Source organism: Astatotilapia calliptera, chromosome 3, assembly GCF_964374335.1.
Source record: "Astatotilapia calliptera chromosome 3, fAstCal68.1, whole genome shotgun sequence".
Taxonomy (NCBI): domain Eukaryota; kingdom Metazoa; phylum Chordata; class Actinopteri; order Cichliformes; family Cichlidae; genus Astatotilapia; species Astatotilapia calliptera.
In genome coordinates, this window is record NC_137424.1 from 23,507,736 (window position 1) to 23,523,085 (window position 15,350).

Here is a 15,350-nt window from a genome sequence, read left to right on the forward strand (position 1 = left end):
ATTGGAAAACAGCCAAAAGCAATGTCGTTAATGTGCCCTCATTAATGGGCAGCTGCTTTTGGTCTTTTAATACACCCCTTCTCTGGATCAAAAGCTGTTCAATGACATGAAAATGAAAGGCTTACAGCACCAGGTATTCCCAGGTAGTCTCCCATCCAAGTACTAACCAAGCCCAGCCCTGCTTAGCTTCCGAGATCAGACGAGGTCGGGCGTGCTCAGGGTGGTATGGCCGTAAGCTGCTGGCCCCAGCACAATGTCTCAATTTATGGATTCAACTGATTAGGTGGCAAGTACCTGAAGTTACGAAGACAATCCTTTAACCATACCTGCATGTTTGCATAATACCCTAACCCAAAGGCTCAGTTTAGCATTTATCTAACAGCACAGGCCCTGGATTGTTGAAGATGGCCTCAGGAACCAGCACAGGGCCTGGTGTGTTGTACATGGCCACAGCTAGCAGCACAGGGCCTGGTTTGGTGAAAATGGCCTCGGCCAGAAGCGCAGGGCCTGGTGTGATGTGAGTGGCCTGAGCCAGAAGCCACAGGCACTGGTGTGGTGTAAGTGGCCTCAGCCAGCAGCCACAGGCCCTGGTGTGGTGTAAGTGGCCTCAGCCAGAGCCACAGGCCCTGGTGTGGTGTAAGTGGCCTCAGCCAGTGCCACAGGCCCTGGTGTGGTGTAAGTGGCCTGAGCAAGAGCCAAAGACCCTGGTGTGGTGTAATTGGCCTCAATAGCAACTAATGCCCTGGTGTGGTGTAGGTGGCCTCAGCCAGCAGCCACAGGCCCTGGTGTGGTGTAAGTGGCCTCAATAGCAACTAATGCCCTGGTGTGGTGTAAGTGGCCTCAGCCAGCAGCCACAGGCCCTGGTGTGGTGTAAGTGGCCTGAGCAAGAGCCACAGACCCTGGTGTGGTGTAATTGGCCTCAATAGCAACTAAGACCCTGGTGTGGTGTAGGTGGCCTCAGCCAGCAGCCACAGGCCCTGGTGTGGTGTAAGTGGCCTCAGCCAGCAGCCACAGGCCCTGGTGTGGTGTAAGTGGCCTCAGCCAGCAGCCACAGGCCCTGGTGTGGTGTAAGTGGCCTCAGCCAGCAGCCACAGGCCCTGGTGTGGTGTAAGTGGCCTCAGCCAGCAGCCACAGGCCCTGGTGTGGTGTAAGTGGCCTCAGCCAGCAGCCACAGGCCCTGGTGTGGTGTAAGTGGCCTCAGCCAGAGCCACAGGCCCTGGTGTGGTGTAAGTGGCCTCAGCCAGTGCCACAGGCCCTGGTGTGGTGTAAGTGACCTATATAGCAACTAATGCCCTGGTGTGGTGTAAGTGGCCTCAGCCAGCAGCCACAGGCCCTGGTGTGGTGTAAGTGGCCTCAGCCACTGCCACAGGCCCTGGTGTGGTGTAAGTGGCCTCAATAGCAACTAAGGCCCTGGTGTGGTGTAGGTGGCCTCAGCCAGCAGCCACAGGCCCTGGTGTGGTGTAAGTGGCCTCAGCCAGTGCCACAGGCCCTGGTGTGGTGTAAGTGGCCTGAGCAAGAGCCACAGACCATGGTGTGGTGTAATTGGTCTCAATAGCAACTAATGCTCTGGTGTGGTGTAAGTGGCCTCAGCCAGCAGCCACAGGCCCTGGTGTGGTGTAAGTGGCCTCAGCCAGCAGCCACAGGCCCTGATGTGGTGTAAGTGGCCCCAGCCGGTCACTCAGGCCCTGGTGTGGTGTAGGTGGCATCAGCTAGCAGCACAAGACATTGGAAAACAGCCAAAAGCAATGTCGTTAATGTGCCCTCATTAATGGGCAGCTGCTTTTGGTCTTTTAATACACCCCTTCTCTGGATCAAAAGCGGTTCAATGACATGAAAATGAAAGGCTTACAGCACCAGGTATTCCCAGGTAGTCTCCCATCCAAGTACTAACCAAGCCCAGCCCTGCTTAGCTTCCGAGATCAGACGAGGTCGGGCGTGCTCAGGGTGGTATGGCCGTAAGCTGCTGGCCCCAGCACAATGTCTCAATTTATGGATTCAACTGATTAGGTGGCAAGTACCTGAAGTTACGAAGACAATCCTTTAACCATACCTGCATGTTTGCATAATACCCTAACCCAAAGGCTCAGTTTAGCATTTATCTAACAGCACAGGCCCTGGATTGTTGAAGATGGCCTCAGGAACCAGCACAGGGCCTGGTGTGTTGTACATGGCCACAGCTAGCAGCACAGGGCCTGGTTTGGTGAAGATGGCCTCGGCCAGAAGCGCAGGGCCTGGTGTGATGTGAGTGGCCTGAGCAAGAGCCACAGGCCCTGGTGTGGTGTAAGTGGCCTCAGCCAGAAGCCACAGGCACTGGTGTGGTGTAAGTGGCCTCAGCCAGCAGCCACAGGCCCTGGTGTGGTGTAAGTGGCCTCAGCCAGCAGCCACAGGCCCTGGTGTGGTGTAAGTGGCCTCAGCCAGAGCCACAGGCCCTGGTGTGGTGTAAGTGGCCTCAGCCAGTGCCACAGGCCCTGGTGTGGTGTAAGTGGCCTGAGCAAGAGCCACAGACCCTGGTGTGGTGTAATTGGCCTCAATAGCAACTAATGCCCTGGTGTGGTGTAGGTGGCCTCAGCCAGCAGCCACAGGCCCTGGTGTGGTGTAAGTGGCCTCAGCCAGCAGCCACAGGCCCTGGTGTGGTGTAAGTGGCCTGAGCAAGAGCCACAGACCCTGGTGTGGTGTAATTGGCCTCAATAGCAACTAAGGCCCTGGTGTGGTGTAGGTGGCCTCAGCCAGCAGCCACAGGCCCTGGTGTGGTGTAAGTGGCCTCAGCCAGCAGCCACAGGCCCTGGTGTGGTGTAAGTGGCCTCAGCCAGCAGCCACAGGCCCTGATGTGGTGTAAGTGGCCTCAGCCAGAGCCACAGGCCCTGGTGTGGTGTAAGTGGCCTCAGCCAGCAGCCACAGGCCCTGGTGTGGTGTAAGTGGCCTCAGCCAGAGCCACAGGCCCTGATGTGGTGTAAGTGGCCCCAGCCGGTCACTCAGGCCCTGGTGTGGTGTAGGTGGCATCAGCTAGCAGCACAAGACATTGGAAAACAGCCAAAAGCAATGTCGTTAATGTGCCCTCATTAATGGGCAGCTGCTTTTGGTCTTTTAATACACCCCTTCTCTGGATCAAAAGCGGTTCAATGACATGAAAATGAAAGGCTTACAGCACCAGGTATTCCCAGGCAGTCTCCCATCCAAGTACTAACCAAGCCCAGCCCTGCTTAGCTTCCGAGATCAGACGAGGTCGGGCGTGCTCAGGGTGGTATGGCCGTAAGCTGCTGGCCCCAGCACAATGTCTCAATTTATGGATTCAACTGATTAGGTGGCAAGTACCTGAAGTTACGAAGACAATCCTTTAACCATACCTGCATGTTTCCATAATACCCTAACCCAAAGGCTCAGTTTAGCATTTATCTAACAGCACAGGCCCTGGTGTGTTGTACATGGCCACAGCTAGCAGCACAGGGCCTGGTTTGGTGAAGATGGCCTCGGCCAGAAGCGCAGGGCCTGGTGTGATGTGAGTGGCCTGAGCAAGAGCCACAGGCCCTGGTGTGGTGTAAGTGGCCTCAGCCAGAAGCCACAGGCACTGGTGTGGTGTAAGTGGCCTCAGCCAGCAGCCACAGGCCCTGGTGTGGTGTAAGTGGCCTCAGCCAGCAGCCACAGGCCCTGGTGTGGTGTAAATGGCCTCAGCCAGCAGCCACAGGCCCTGGTGTGGTGTAAGTGGCCTCAGCCAGAGCCACAGGCCCTGGTGTGGTGTAAGTGGCCTCAGCCAGTGCCACAGGCCCTGGTGTGGTGTAAGTGGCCTGAGCAAGAGCCACAGACCCTGGTGTGGTGTAATTGGCCTCAATAGCAACTAATGCCCTGGTGAGGTGTAGGTGGCCTCAGCCAGCAGCCACAGGCCCTGGTGTGGTGTAAGTGGCCTCAGCCAGTGCCACAGGCCCTGGTGTGGTGTAAGGGGCCTCAATAGCAACTAATGCCCTGGTGTGGTGTAAGTGGCCTCAGCCAGCAGCCACAGGCACTGGTGTGGTGTAAGTGGCCTCAGCCAGCAGCCACAGGCCCTGGTGTGGTGTAAGTGGCCTCAGCCAGCAGCCACAGGCCCTGGTGTGGTGTAAGTGGCCTGAGCCAGCTGCCACAGGCCCTGGTGTGGTGTAAGTGGCCTCAGCCAGAAGCCACAGGTACTGGTGTTGTGTAAGTGCCCTCAGCCAGCAGCCACAGGCCCTGGTGTGGTGTAAGTGACCTCAGCCAGCAGCCACAGGCCCTGGTGTGGTGTAAGTGGCCTCAGCCAGCAGCCACAGGCCCTGGTGTGGTGTAAGTGGCCTCAGCCAGTGCCACAGGCCCTGGTGTGGTGTAAGTGGCCTGAGCAAGAGTCACAGACCCTGGTGTGGTGTAATTGGCCTCAATAGCAACTAATGCCCTGGTGTGGTGTAGGTGGCCTCAGCCAGCAGCCACAGGCCCTGGTGTGGTGTAAGTGGCCTCAGCCAGTGCCACAGGCCCTGGTGTGGTGTAAGGGGCCTCAATAGCAACTAATGCCCTGGTGTGGTGTAAGTGGCCTCAGCCAGCAGCCACAGGCACTGGTGTGGTGTAAGTGCCCTCAGCCAGCAGCCACAGGCCCTGGTGTGGTGTAAGTGGCCTCAGCCAGCAGCCACAGGCCCTGGTGTGGTGTAAGTGGCCTCAGCAAGAGCCACAGGCCCTGGTGTGGTGTAAGTGGCCTCAGCCAGAAGCCACAGGCACTGGTGTGGTGTAAGTGCCCTCAGCCAGCAGCCACAGGCACTGGTGTGGTGTAAGTGACCTCAGCCAGCAGCCACAGGCCCTGGTGTGGTGTAAGTGGCCTCAGCCAGCAGCCACAGGCCCTGGTGTGGTGTAAGTGGCCTCAGCCAGTGCCACAGGCCCTAGTGTGGTGTAAGTGGCCTGAGCAAGAGTCACAGACCCTGGTGTGGTGTAATTGGCCTCAATAGCAACTAATGCCCTGGTGTGGTGTAGGTGGCCTCAGCCAGCAGCCACAGGCCCTGGTGTGGTGTAAGTGGCCTCAGCCAGTGCCACAGGCCCTGATGTGGTGTAAGTGGCCTGAGCAAGAGCCACAGACCCTGGTGTGGTGTAATTGGCCTCAATAGCAACTAATGCCCTGGTGTGGTGTAAGTGGCCTCAGCCAGAAGCCACAGGCACTGGTGTGGTGTAAGTGGCCTCAGCCAGCAGCCACAGGCCCTGATGTGGTGTAAGTGGCCCCAGCCAGCAGCCACAGGCCCTGGTGTGGTGTAAGTGGCCTCAGCCAAAAGCCACAGGCACTGGTGTGGTGTAAGTGCCCTCAGCCAGCAGCCACAGGCACTGGTGTGGTGTAAGTGACCTCAGCCAGCAGCCACAGGCCCTGGTGTGGTGTAAGTGGCCTCAGCCAGCAGCCACAGGCCCTGGTGTGGTGTAAGTGGCCTCAGCCAGTGCCACAGGCCCTGGTGTGGTGTAAGTGGCCTGAGCAAGAGTCACAGACCCTGGTGTGGTGTAATTGGCCTCAATAGCAACTAATGCCCTGGTGTGGTGTAAGTGGCCTCAGCCAGCAGCCACAGGCCCTGGTGTGGTGTAAGTGGCCTGAGCAAGAGCCACAGGCCCTGGTGTGGTGTAAGTGGCCTCAGCCAGAAGCCACAGGCACTGGTGTGGTGTAAGTGGCCTCAGACAGCAGCCACAGTCCCTGGTGTGGTGAAAGTGGCCTCAGCCAGCAGCCACAGGCCCTGGTGTGGTGTAAATGGCCTCAGCCAGCAGCCACAGGCCCTGGTGTGGTGTAAGTGGCCTCAGCCAGAGCCACAGGCCATGGTGTGGTGTAAGTGGCCTCAGCCAGTGCCACAGGCCCTGGTGTGGTGTAAGTGGCCTGAGCAAGAGCCACAGACCCTGGTGTGGTGTAATTGGCCTCAATAGCAACTAATGCCCTGGTGTGGTGTAGGTGGCCTCAGCCAGCAGCCACAGGCCCTGGTGTGGTGTAAGTGGCCTGAGCAAGAGCCACAGACCCTGGTGTGGTGTAATTGGCCTCAATAGCAACTAATGCCCTGGTGTGGTGTAAGTGGCCTCAGCCAGCAGCCACAGGCCCTGGTGTGGTGTAAGTGGCCTCAGCCAGCAGCCACAGGCCCTGATGTGGTGTAAGTGGCCCCAGCCGGTCACTCAGGCCCTGGTGTGGTGTAGGTGGCATCAGCTAGCAGCACAAGACATTGGAAAACAGCCAAAAGCAATGTCGTTAATGTGCCCTCATTAATGGGCAGCTGCTTTTGGTCTTTTAATACACCCCTTCTCTGGATCAAAAGCTGTTCAATGACATGAAAATGAAAGGCTTACAGCACCAGGTATTCCCAGGTAGTCTCCCATCCAAGTACTAACCAAGCCCAGCCCTGCTTAGCTTCCGAGATCAGACGAGGTCGGGCGTGCTCAGGGTGGTATGGCCGTAAGCTGCTGGCCCCAGCACAATGTCTCAATTTATGGATTCAACTGATTAGGTGGCAAGTACCTGAAGTTACGAAGACAATCCTTTAACCATACCTGCATGTTTGCATAATACCCTAACCCAAAGGCTCAGTTTAGCATTTATCTAACAGCACAGGCCCTGGATTGTTGAAGATGGCCTCAGGAACCAGCACAGGGCCTGGTGTGTTGTACATGGCCACAGCTAGCAGCACAGGGCCTGGTTTGGTGAAAATGGCCTCGGCCAGAAGCGCAGGGCCTGGTGTGATGTGAGTGGCCTGAGCCAGAAGCCACAGGCACTGGTGTGGTGTAAGTGGCCTCAGCCAGCAGCCACAGGCCCTGGTGTGGTGTAAGTGGCCTCAGCCAGAGCCACAGGCCCTGGTGTGGTGTAAGTGGCCTGAGCAAGAGCCAAAGACCCTGGTGTGGTGTAATTGGCCTCAATAGCAACTAATGCCCTGGTGTGGTGTAGGTGGCCTCAGCCAGCAGCCACAGGCCCTGGTGTGGTGTAAGTGGCCTCAATAGCAACTAATGCCCTGGTGTGGTGTAAGTGGCCTCAGCCAGCAGCCACAGGCCCTGGTGTGGTGTAAGTGGCCTGAGCAAGAGCCACAGACCCTGGTGTGGTGTAATTGGCCTCAATAGCAACTAAGACCCTGGTGTGGTGTAGGTGGCCTCAGCCAGCAGCCACAGGCCCTGGTGTGGTGTAAGTGGCCTCAGCCAGCAGCCACAGGCCCTGGTGTGGTGTAAGTGGCCTCAGCCAGCAGCCACAGGCCCTGATGTGGTGTAAGTGGCCCCAGCCGGTCACTCAGGCCCTGGTGTGGTGTAGGTGGCATCAGCTAGCAGCACAAGACATTGGAAAACAGCCAAAAGGAATGTCGTTAATGTGCCCTCATTAATGGGCAGCTGCTTTTGGTCTTTTAATACACCCCTTCTCTGGATCAAAAGCGGTTCAATGACATGAAAATGAAAGGCTTACAGCACCAGGTATTCCCAGGCAGTCTCCCATCCAAGTACTAACCAAGCCCAGCCCTGCTTAGCTTCCAAGATCAGACGAGGTCGGGCGTGCTCAGGGTGGTATGGCCGTAAGCTGCTGGCCCCAGCACAATGTCTCAATTTATGGATTCAACTGATTAGGTGGCAAGTACCTGAAGTTACGAAGACAATCCTTTAACCATACCTGCATGTTTGCATAATACCCTAACCCAAAGGCTCAGTTTAGCATTTATCTAACAGCACAGGCCCTGGATTGTTGAAGATGGCCTCAGGAACCAGCACAGGGCCTGGTGTGTTGTACATGGCCACAGCTAGCAGCACAGGGCCTGGTTTGGTGAAGATGGCCTCGGCCAGAAGCGCAGGGCCTGGTGTGATGTGAGTGTTCTGAGCAAGAGCCACAGGCCCTGGTGTGGTGTAAGTGGCCTCAGCCAGAAGCCACAGGCACTGGTGTGGTGTAAGTGGCCTCAGCAAGCAGCCAGAGGCCCTGGTGTGGTTTAAGTGGCCTCAGCCAGCAGCCACAGGCCCTGGTGTGGTGTAAGTGGCCTCAGCCAGAGCCACAGGCCCTGGTGTGGTGTAAGTGGCCTCAGCCAGTGCCACAGGCCCTGGTGTGGTGTAAGTGGCCTCAGCCAGTGCCACAGGCCCTGGTGTGGTGTAAGTGGCCTGAGCAAGAGCCACAGACCCTGGTGTGGTGTAACTGGCCTCAATAGCAACTAATGCCCTGGTGAGGTGTAGGTGGCCTCAGCCAGCAGCCACAGGCCCTGGTGTGGTGTAAGTGGCCTCAGCCAGTGCCACAGGCCCTGGTGTGGTGTAAGGGGCCTCAATAGCAACTAATGCCCTGGTGTGGTGTAAGTGGCCTCAGCCAGCAGCCACAGGCACTGGTGTGGTGTAAGTGGCCTCAGCCAGTGCCACAGGCCCTGGTGTGGTGTAAGTGGCCTCACCTAGTGCCACAGGCCCTGGTGTGGTGTAAGTGGCCTGAGCAAGAGCCACAGACCCTGGTGTGGTGTAACTGGCCTCAATAGCAACTAATGCCCTGGTGAGGTGTAGGTGGCCTCAGCCAGCAGCCACAGGCCCTGGTGTGGTGTAAGTGGCCTCAGCCAGTGCCACAGGCCCTGGTGTGGTGTAAGGGGCCTCAATAGCAACTAATGCCCTGGTGTGGTGTAAGTGGCCTCAGCCAGCAGCCACAGGCACTGGTGTGGTGTAAGTGGCCTCAGCCAGCAGCCACAGGCCCTGGTGTGGTGTAAGTGGCCTCAGCCAGCAGCCACAGGCCCTGGTGTGGTGTAAGTGGCCTGAGCCAGAAGCCACAGGCACTGGTGTGGTGTAAGTGGCCTCAGCCAGAAGCCACAGGCACTGGTGTGGTGTAAGTGCCCTCAGCCAGCAGCCACAGGCCCTGGTGTGGTGTAAGTGACCTCAGCCAGCAGCCACAGGCCCTGGTGTGGTGTAAGTGGCCTCAGCCAGCAGCCACAGGCCCTGGTGTGGTGTAAGTGGCCTCAGCCAGTGCCACAGGCCCTGGTGTGGTGTAAGTGGCCTGAGCAAGAGTCACAGACCCTGGTGTGGTGTAATTGGCCTCAATAGCAACTAATGCCCTGGTGTGGTGTAGGTGGCCTCAGCCAGCAGCCACAGGCCCTGGTGTGGTGTAAGTGGCCTCAGCCAGTGCCACAGGCCCTGGTGTGGTGTAAGGGGCCTCAATAGCAACTAATGCCCTGGTGTGGTGTAAGTGGCCTCAGCCAGCAGCCACAGGCCCTGGTGTGGTGTAAGTGGCCTCAGCCAGCAGCCACAGGCCCTGGTGTGGTGTAAGTGGCCTCAGCCAGCAGCCACAGGCCCTGGTGTGGTGTAAGTGGCCTCAGCCAGTGCCACAGGCCCTGGTGTGGTGTAAGTGGCCTCAGCCAGTGCCACAGACCCTGGTGTGGTGTAATTGGCCTCAATAGCAACTAATGCCCTGGTGTGGTGTAGGTGGCCTCAGCCAGCAGCCACAGGCCCTGGTGTGGTGTAAGTGGCCTCAATAGCAACTAATGCCCTGGTGTGGTGTAAGTGGCCTCAGCCAGCAGCCACAGGCCCTGGTGTGGTGTAAGTGGCCTCAGCCACTGCCACAGGCCCTGGTGTGGTGTAAGTGGCCTCAATAGCAACTAAGGCCCTGGTGTGGTGTAAGTGGCCTCAGCCAGTGCCACAGGCCCTGGTGTGGTGTAAGTGGCCTCAGCCAGCAGCCACAGGCCCTGGTGTGGTGTAAGTGGCCTCAGCCAGTGCCACAGGCCCTGGTGTGGTGTAAGTGGCCTCAGCCAGAGCCACAGGCCCTGGTGTGGTGTAAGTGGCCTCAGCCAGTGCCACAGGCCCTGGTGTGGTGTAAGTGGCCTGAGCAAGAGCCACAGGCCCTGGTGTGGTGTAAGTGGCCTCAGCCAGCAGCCACAGGCCCTGGTGTGGTGTAAGTGGCCTCAGCCAGCAGCCACAGGCCCTGGTGTGGTGTAAGTGGCCTCAGCCAGCAGCCACAGGCCCTGGTGTGGTGTAAGTGGCCTCAGCCAGAGCCACAGGCCCTGGTGTGGTGTAAGTGGCCTCAGCCAGTGCCACAGGCCCTGGTGTGGTGTAAGTGACCTATATAGCAACTAATGCCCTGGTGTGGTGTAAGTGGCCTCAGCCAGCAGCCACAGGCCCTGGTGTGGTGTAAGTGGCCTCAGCCACTGCCACAGGCCCTGGTGTGGTGTAAGTGGCCTCAATAGCAACTAAGGCCCTGGTGTGGTGTAGGTGGCCTCAGCCAGCAGCCACAGGCCCTGGTGTGGTGTAAGTGGCCTCAGCCAGTGCCACAGGCCCTGGTGTGGTGTAAGTGGCCTGAGCAAGAGCCACAGACCATGGTGTGGTGTAATTGGTCTCAATAGCAACTAATGCTCTGGTGTGGTGTAAGTGGCCTCAGCCAGCAGCCACAGGCCCTGGTGTGGTGTAAGTGGCCTCAGCCAGCAGCCACAGGCCCTGATGTGGTGTAAGTGGCCCCAGCCGGTCACTCAGGCCCTGGTGTGGTGTAGGTGGCATCAGCTAGCAGCACAAGACATTGGAAAACAGCCAAAAGCAATGTCGTTAATGTGCCCTCATTAATGGGCAGCTGCTTTTGGTCTTTTAATACACCCCTTCTCTGGATCAAAAGCGGTTCAATGACATGAAAATGAAAGGCTTACAGCACCAGGTATTCCCAGGTAGTCTCCCATCCAAGTACTAACCAAGCCCAGCCCTGCTTAGCTTCCGAGATCAGACGAGGTCGGGCGTGCTCAGGGTGGTATGGCCGTAAGCTGCTGGCCCCAGCACAATGTCTCAATTTATGGATTCAACTGATTAGGTGGCAAGTACCTGAAGTTACGAAGACAATCCTTTAACCATACCTGCATGTTTGCATAATACCCTAACCCAAAGGCTCAGTTTAGCATTTATCTAACAGCACAGGCCCTGGATTGTTGAAGATGGCCTCAGGAACCAGCACAGGGCCTGGTGTGTTGTACATGGCCACAGCTAGCAGCACAGGGCCTGGTTTGGTGAAGATGGCCTCGGCCAGAAGCGCAGGGCCTGGTGTGATGTGAGTGGCCTGAGCAAGAGCCACAGGCCCTGGTGTGGTGTAAGTGGCCTCAGCCAGAAGCCACAGGCACTGGTGTGGTGTAAGTGGCCTCAGCCAGCAGCCACAGGCCCTGGTGTGGTGTAAGTGGCCTCAGCCAGCAGCCACAGGCCCTGGTGTGGTGTAAGTGGCCTCAGCCAGAGCCACAGGCCCTGGTGTGGTGTAAGTGGCCTCAGCCAGTGCCACAGGCCCTGGTGTGGTGTAAGTGGCCTGAGCAAGAGCCACAGACCCTGGTGTGGTGTAATTGGCCTCAATAGCAACTAATGCCCTGGTGTGGTGTAGGTGGCCTCAGCCAGCAGCCACAGGCCCTGGTGTGGTGTAAGTGGCCTCAGCCAGCAGCCACAGGCCCTGGTGTGGTGTAAGTGGCCTGAGCAAGAGCCACAGACCCTGGTGTGGTGTAATTGGCCTCAATAGCAACTAAGGCCCTGGTGTGGTGTAGGTGGCCTCAGCCAGCAGCCACAGGCCCTGGTGTGGTGTAAGTGGCCTCAGCCAGCAGCCACAGGCCCTGGTGTGGTGTAAGTGGCCTCAGCCAGCAGCCACAGGCCCTGATGTGGTGTAAGTGGCCTCAGCCAGAGCCACAGGCCCTGGTGTGGTGTAAGTGGCCTCAGCCAGCAGCCACAGGCCCTGGTGTGGTGTAAGTGGCCTCAGCCAGAGCCACAGGCCCTGATGTGGTGTAAGTGGCCCCAGCCGGTCACTCAGGCCCTGGTGTGGTGTAGGTGGCATCAGCTAGCAGCACAAGACATTGGAAAACAGCCAAAAGCAATGTCGTTAATGTGCCCTCATTAATGGGCAGCTGCTTTTGGTCTTTTAATACACCCCTTCTCTGGATCAAAAGCGGTTCAATGACATGAAAATGAAAGGCTTACAGCACCAGGTATTCCCAGGCAGTCTCCCATCCAAGTACTAACCAAGCCCAGCCCTGCTTAGCTTCCGAGATCAGACGAGGTCGGGCGTGCTCAGGGTGGTATGGCCGTAAGCTGCTGGCCCCAGCACAATGTCTCAATTTATGGATTCAACTGATTAGGTGGCAAGTACCTGAAGTTACGAAGACAATCCTTTAACCATACCTGCATGTTTCCATAATACCCTAACCCAAAGGCTCAGTTTAGCATTTATCTAACAGCACAGGCCCTGGTGTGTTGTACATGGCCACAGCTAGCAGCACAGGGCCTGGTTTGGTGAAGATGGCCTCGGCCAGAAGCGCAGGGCCTGGTGTGATGTGAGTGGCCTGAGCAAGAGCCACAGGCCCTGGTGTGGTGTAAGTGGCCTCAGCCAGAAGCCACAGGCACTGGTGTGGTGTAAGTGGCCTCAGCCAGCAGCCACAGGCCCTGGTGTGGTGTAAGTGGCCTCAGCCAGCAGCCACAGGCCCTGGTGTGGTGTAAATGGCCTCAGCCAGCAGCCACAGGCCCTGGTGTGGTGTAAGTGGCCTCAGCCAGAGCCACAGGCCCTGGTGTGGTGTAAGTGGCCTCAGCCAGTGCCACAGGCCCTGGTGTGGTGTAAGTGGCCTGAGCAAGAGCCACAGACCCTGGTGTGGTGTAATTGGCCTCAATAGCAACTAATGCCCTGGTGAGGTGTAGGTGGCCTCAGCCAGCAGCCACAGGCCCTGGTGTGGTGTAAGTGGCCTCAGCCAGTGCCACAGGCCCTGGTGTGGTGTAAGGGGCCTCAATAGCAACTAATGCCCTGGTGTGGTGTAAGTGGCCTCAGCCAGCAGCCACAGGCACTGGTGTGGTGTAAGTGGCCTCAGCCAGCAGCCACAGGCCCTGGTGTGGTGTAAGTGGCCTCAGCCAGCAGCCACAGGCCCTGGTGTGGTGTAAGTGGCCTGAGCCAGCTGCCACAGGCCCTGGTGTGGTGTAAGTGGCCTCAGCCAGAAGCCACAGGTACTGGTGTTGTGTAAGTGCCCTCAGCCAGCAGCCACAGGCCCTGGTGTGGTGTAAGTGACCTCAGCCAGCAGCCACAGGCCCTGGTGTGGTGTAAGTGGCCTCAGCCAGCAGCCACAGGCCCTGGTGTGGTGTAAGTGGCCTCAGCCAGTGCCACAGGCCCTGGTGTGGTGTAAGTGGCCTGAGCAAGAGTCACAGACCCTGGTGTGGTGTAATTGGCCTCAATAGCAACTAATGCCCTGGTGTGGTGTAGGTGGCCTCAGCCAGCAGCCACAGGCCCTGGTGTGGTGTAAGTGGCCTCAGCCAGTGCCACAGGCCCTGGTGTGGTGTAAGGGGCCTCAATAGCAACTAATGCCCTGGTGTGGTGTAAGTGGCCTCAGCCAGCAGCCACAGGCACTGGTGTGGTGTAAGTGCCCTCAGCCAGCAGCCACAGGCCCTGGTGTGGTGTAAGTGGCCTCAGCCAGCAGCCACAGGCCCTGGTGTGGTGTAAGTGGCCTCAGCAAGAGCCACAGGCCCTGGTGTGGTGTAAGTGGCCTCAGCCAGAAGCCACAGGCACTGGTGTGGTGTAAGTGCCCTCAGCCAGCAGCCACAGGCACTGGTGTGGTGTAAGTGACCTCAGCCAGCAGCCACAGGCCCTGGTGTGGTGTAAGTGGCCTCAGCCAGCAGCCACAGGCCCTGGTGTGGTGTAAGTGGCCTCAGCCAGTGCCACAGGCCCTAGTGTGGTGTAAGTGGCCTGAGCAAGAGTCACAGACCCTGGTGTGGTGTAATTGGCCTCAATAGCAACTAATGCCCTGGTGTGGTGTAGGTGGCCTCAGCCAGCAGCCACAGGCCCTGGTGTGGTGTAAGTGGCCTCAGCCAGTGCCACAGGCCCTGATGTGGTGTAAGTGGCCTGAGCAAGAGCCACAGACCCTGGTGTGGTGTAATTGGCCTCAATAGCAACTAATGCCCTGGTGTGGTGTAAGTGGCCTCAGCCAGAAGCCACAGGCACTGGTGTGGTGTAAGTGGCCTCAGCCAGCAGCCACAGGCCCTGATGTGGTGTAAGTGGCCCCAGCCAGCAGCCACAGGCCCTGGTGTGGTGTAAGTGGCCTCAGCCAAAAGCCACAGGCACTGGTGTGGTGTAAGTGCCCTCAGCCAGCAGCCACAGGCACTGGTGTGGTGTAAGTGACCTCAGCCAGCAGCCACAGGCCCTGGTGTGGTGTAAGTGGCCTCAGCCAGCAGCCACAGGCCCTGGTGTGGTGTAAGTGGCCTCAGCCAGTGCCACAGGCCCTGGTGTGGTGTAAGTGGCCTGAGCAAGAGTCACAGACCCTGGTGTGGTGTAATTGGCCTCAATAGCAACTAATGCCCTGGTGTGGTGTAAGTGGCCTCAGCCAGCAGCCACAGGCCCTGGTGTGGTGTAAGTGGCCTGAGCAAGAGCCACAGGCCCTGGTGTGGTGTAAGTGGCCTCAGCCAGAAGCCACAGGCACTGGTGTGGTGTAAGTGGCCTCAGACAGCAGCCACAGTCCCTGGTGTGGTGAAAGTGGCCTCAGCCAGCAGCCACAGGCCCTGGTGTGGTGTAAATGGCCTCAGCCAGCAGCCACAGGCCCTGGTGTGGTGTAAGTGGCCTCAGCCAGAGCCACAGGCCATGGTGTGGTGTAAGTGGCCTCAGCCAGTGCCACAGGCCCTGGTGTGGTGTAAGTGGCCTGAGCAAGAGCCACAGACCCTGGTGTGGTGTAATTGGCCTCAATAGCAACTAATGCCCTGGTGTGGTGTAGGTGGCCTCAGCCAGCAGCCACAGGCCCTGGTGTGGTGTAAGTGGCCTGAGCAAGAGCCACAGACCCTGGTGTGGTGTAATTGGCCTCAATAGCAACTAATGCCCTGGTGTGGTGTAAGTGGCCTCAGCCAGCAGCCACAGGCCCTGGTGTGGTGTAAGTGGCCTCAGCCAGCAGCCACAGGCCCTGATGTGGTGTAAGTGGCCCCAGCCGGTCACTCAGGCCCTGGTGTGGTGTAGGTGGCATCAGCTAGCAGCACAAGACATTGGAAAACAGCCAAAAGCAATGTCGTTAATGTGCCCTCATTAATGGGCAGCTGCTTTTGGTCTTTTAATACACCCCTTCTCTGGATCAAAAGCTGTTCAATGACATGAAAATGAAAGGCTTACAGCACCAGGTATTCCCAGGTAGTCTCCCATCCAAGTACTAACCAAGCCCAGCCCTGCTTAGCTTCCGAGATCAGACGAGGTCGGGCGTGCTCAGGGTGGTATGGCCGTAAGCTGCTGGCCCCAGCACAATGTCTCAATTTATGGATTCAACTGATTAGGTGGCAAGTACCTGAAGTTACGAAGACAATCCTTTAACCATACCTGCATGTTTGCATAATACCCTAACCCAAAGGCTCAGTTTAGCATTTATCTAACAGCACAGGCCCTGGATTGTTGAAGATGGCCTCAGGAACCAGCACAGGGCCTGGTGTGTTGTACATGGCCACAGCTAGCAGCACAGGGCCTG

At 58.0% G+C, this 15,350-nt stretch overlaps 8 non-coding genes across 8 annotated transcripts; all 8 read right to left on the reverse strand.

Annotated features, from left to right (window-relative positions):
* Positions 1-118: 118 nt before the first annotated feature.
* LOC145427693 (5S ribosomal RNA) lies at positions 119-237 on the reverse strand. The gene has a single exon (XR_013908235.1). It is a non-coding gene; the product is annotated as a 5S ribosomal RNA (ribosomal RNA).
* Positions 238-1,842: 1,605 nt separating this feature from the next.
* LOC145427694 (5S ribosomal RNA) lies at positions 1,843-1,961 on the reverse strand. The gene has a single exon (XR_013908236.1). It is a non-coding gene; the product is annotated as a 5S ribosomal RNA (ribosomal RNA).
* A 1,175-nt stretch (positions 1,962-3,136) lies between these two features.
* On the reverse strand, positions 3,137-3,255 carry LOC145426463 (5S ribosomal RNA). The gene has a single exon (XR_013907173.1). It is a non-coding gene; the product is annotated as a 5S ribosomal RNA (ribosomal RNA).
* Positions 3,256-6,284: 3,029 nt separating this feature from the next.
* LOC145427695 (5S ribosomal RNA) lies at positions 6,285-6,403 on the reverse strand. Its single transcript, XR_013908237.1, has one exon. It is a non-coding gene; the product is annotated as a 5S ribosomal RNA (ribosomal RNA).
* Positions 6,404-7,380: 977 nt separating this feature from the next.
* On the reverse strand, positions 7,381-7,499 carry LOC145426955 (5S ribosomal RNA). Its single transcript, XR_013907677.1, has one exon. It is a non-coding gene; the product is annotated as a 5S ribosomal RNA (ribosomal RNA).
* Positions 7,500-10,555: 3,056 nt separating this feature from the next.
* On the reverse strand, positions 10,556-10,674 carry LOC145427696 (5S ribosomal RNA). The gene has a single exon (XR_013908238.1). It is a non-coding gene; the product is annotated as a 5S ribosomal RNA (ribosomal RNA).
* A 1,175-nt stretch (positions 10,675-11,849) lies between these two features.
* LOC145426464 (5S ribosomal RNA) lies at positions 11,850-11,968 on the reverse strand. The gene has a single exon (XR_013907174.1). It is a non-coding gene; the product is annotated as a 5S ribosomal RNA (ribosomal RNA).
* A 3,029-nt stretch (positions 11,969-14,997) lies between these two features.
* On the reverse strand, positions 14,998-15,116 carry LOC145427697 (5S ribosomal RNA). Its single transcript, XR_013908239.1, has one exon. It is a non-coding gene; the product is annotated as a 5S ribosomal RNA (ribosomal RNA).
* Positions 15,117-15,350: the final 234 nt, after the last annotated feature.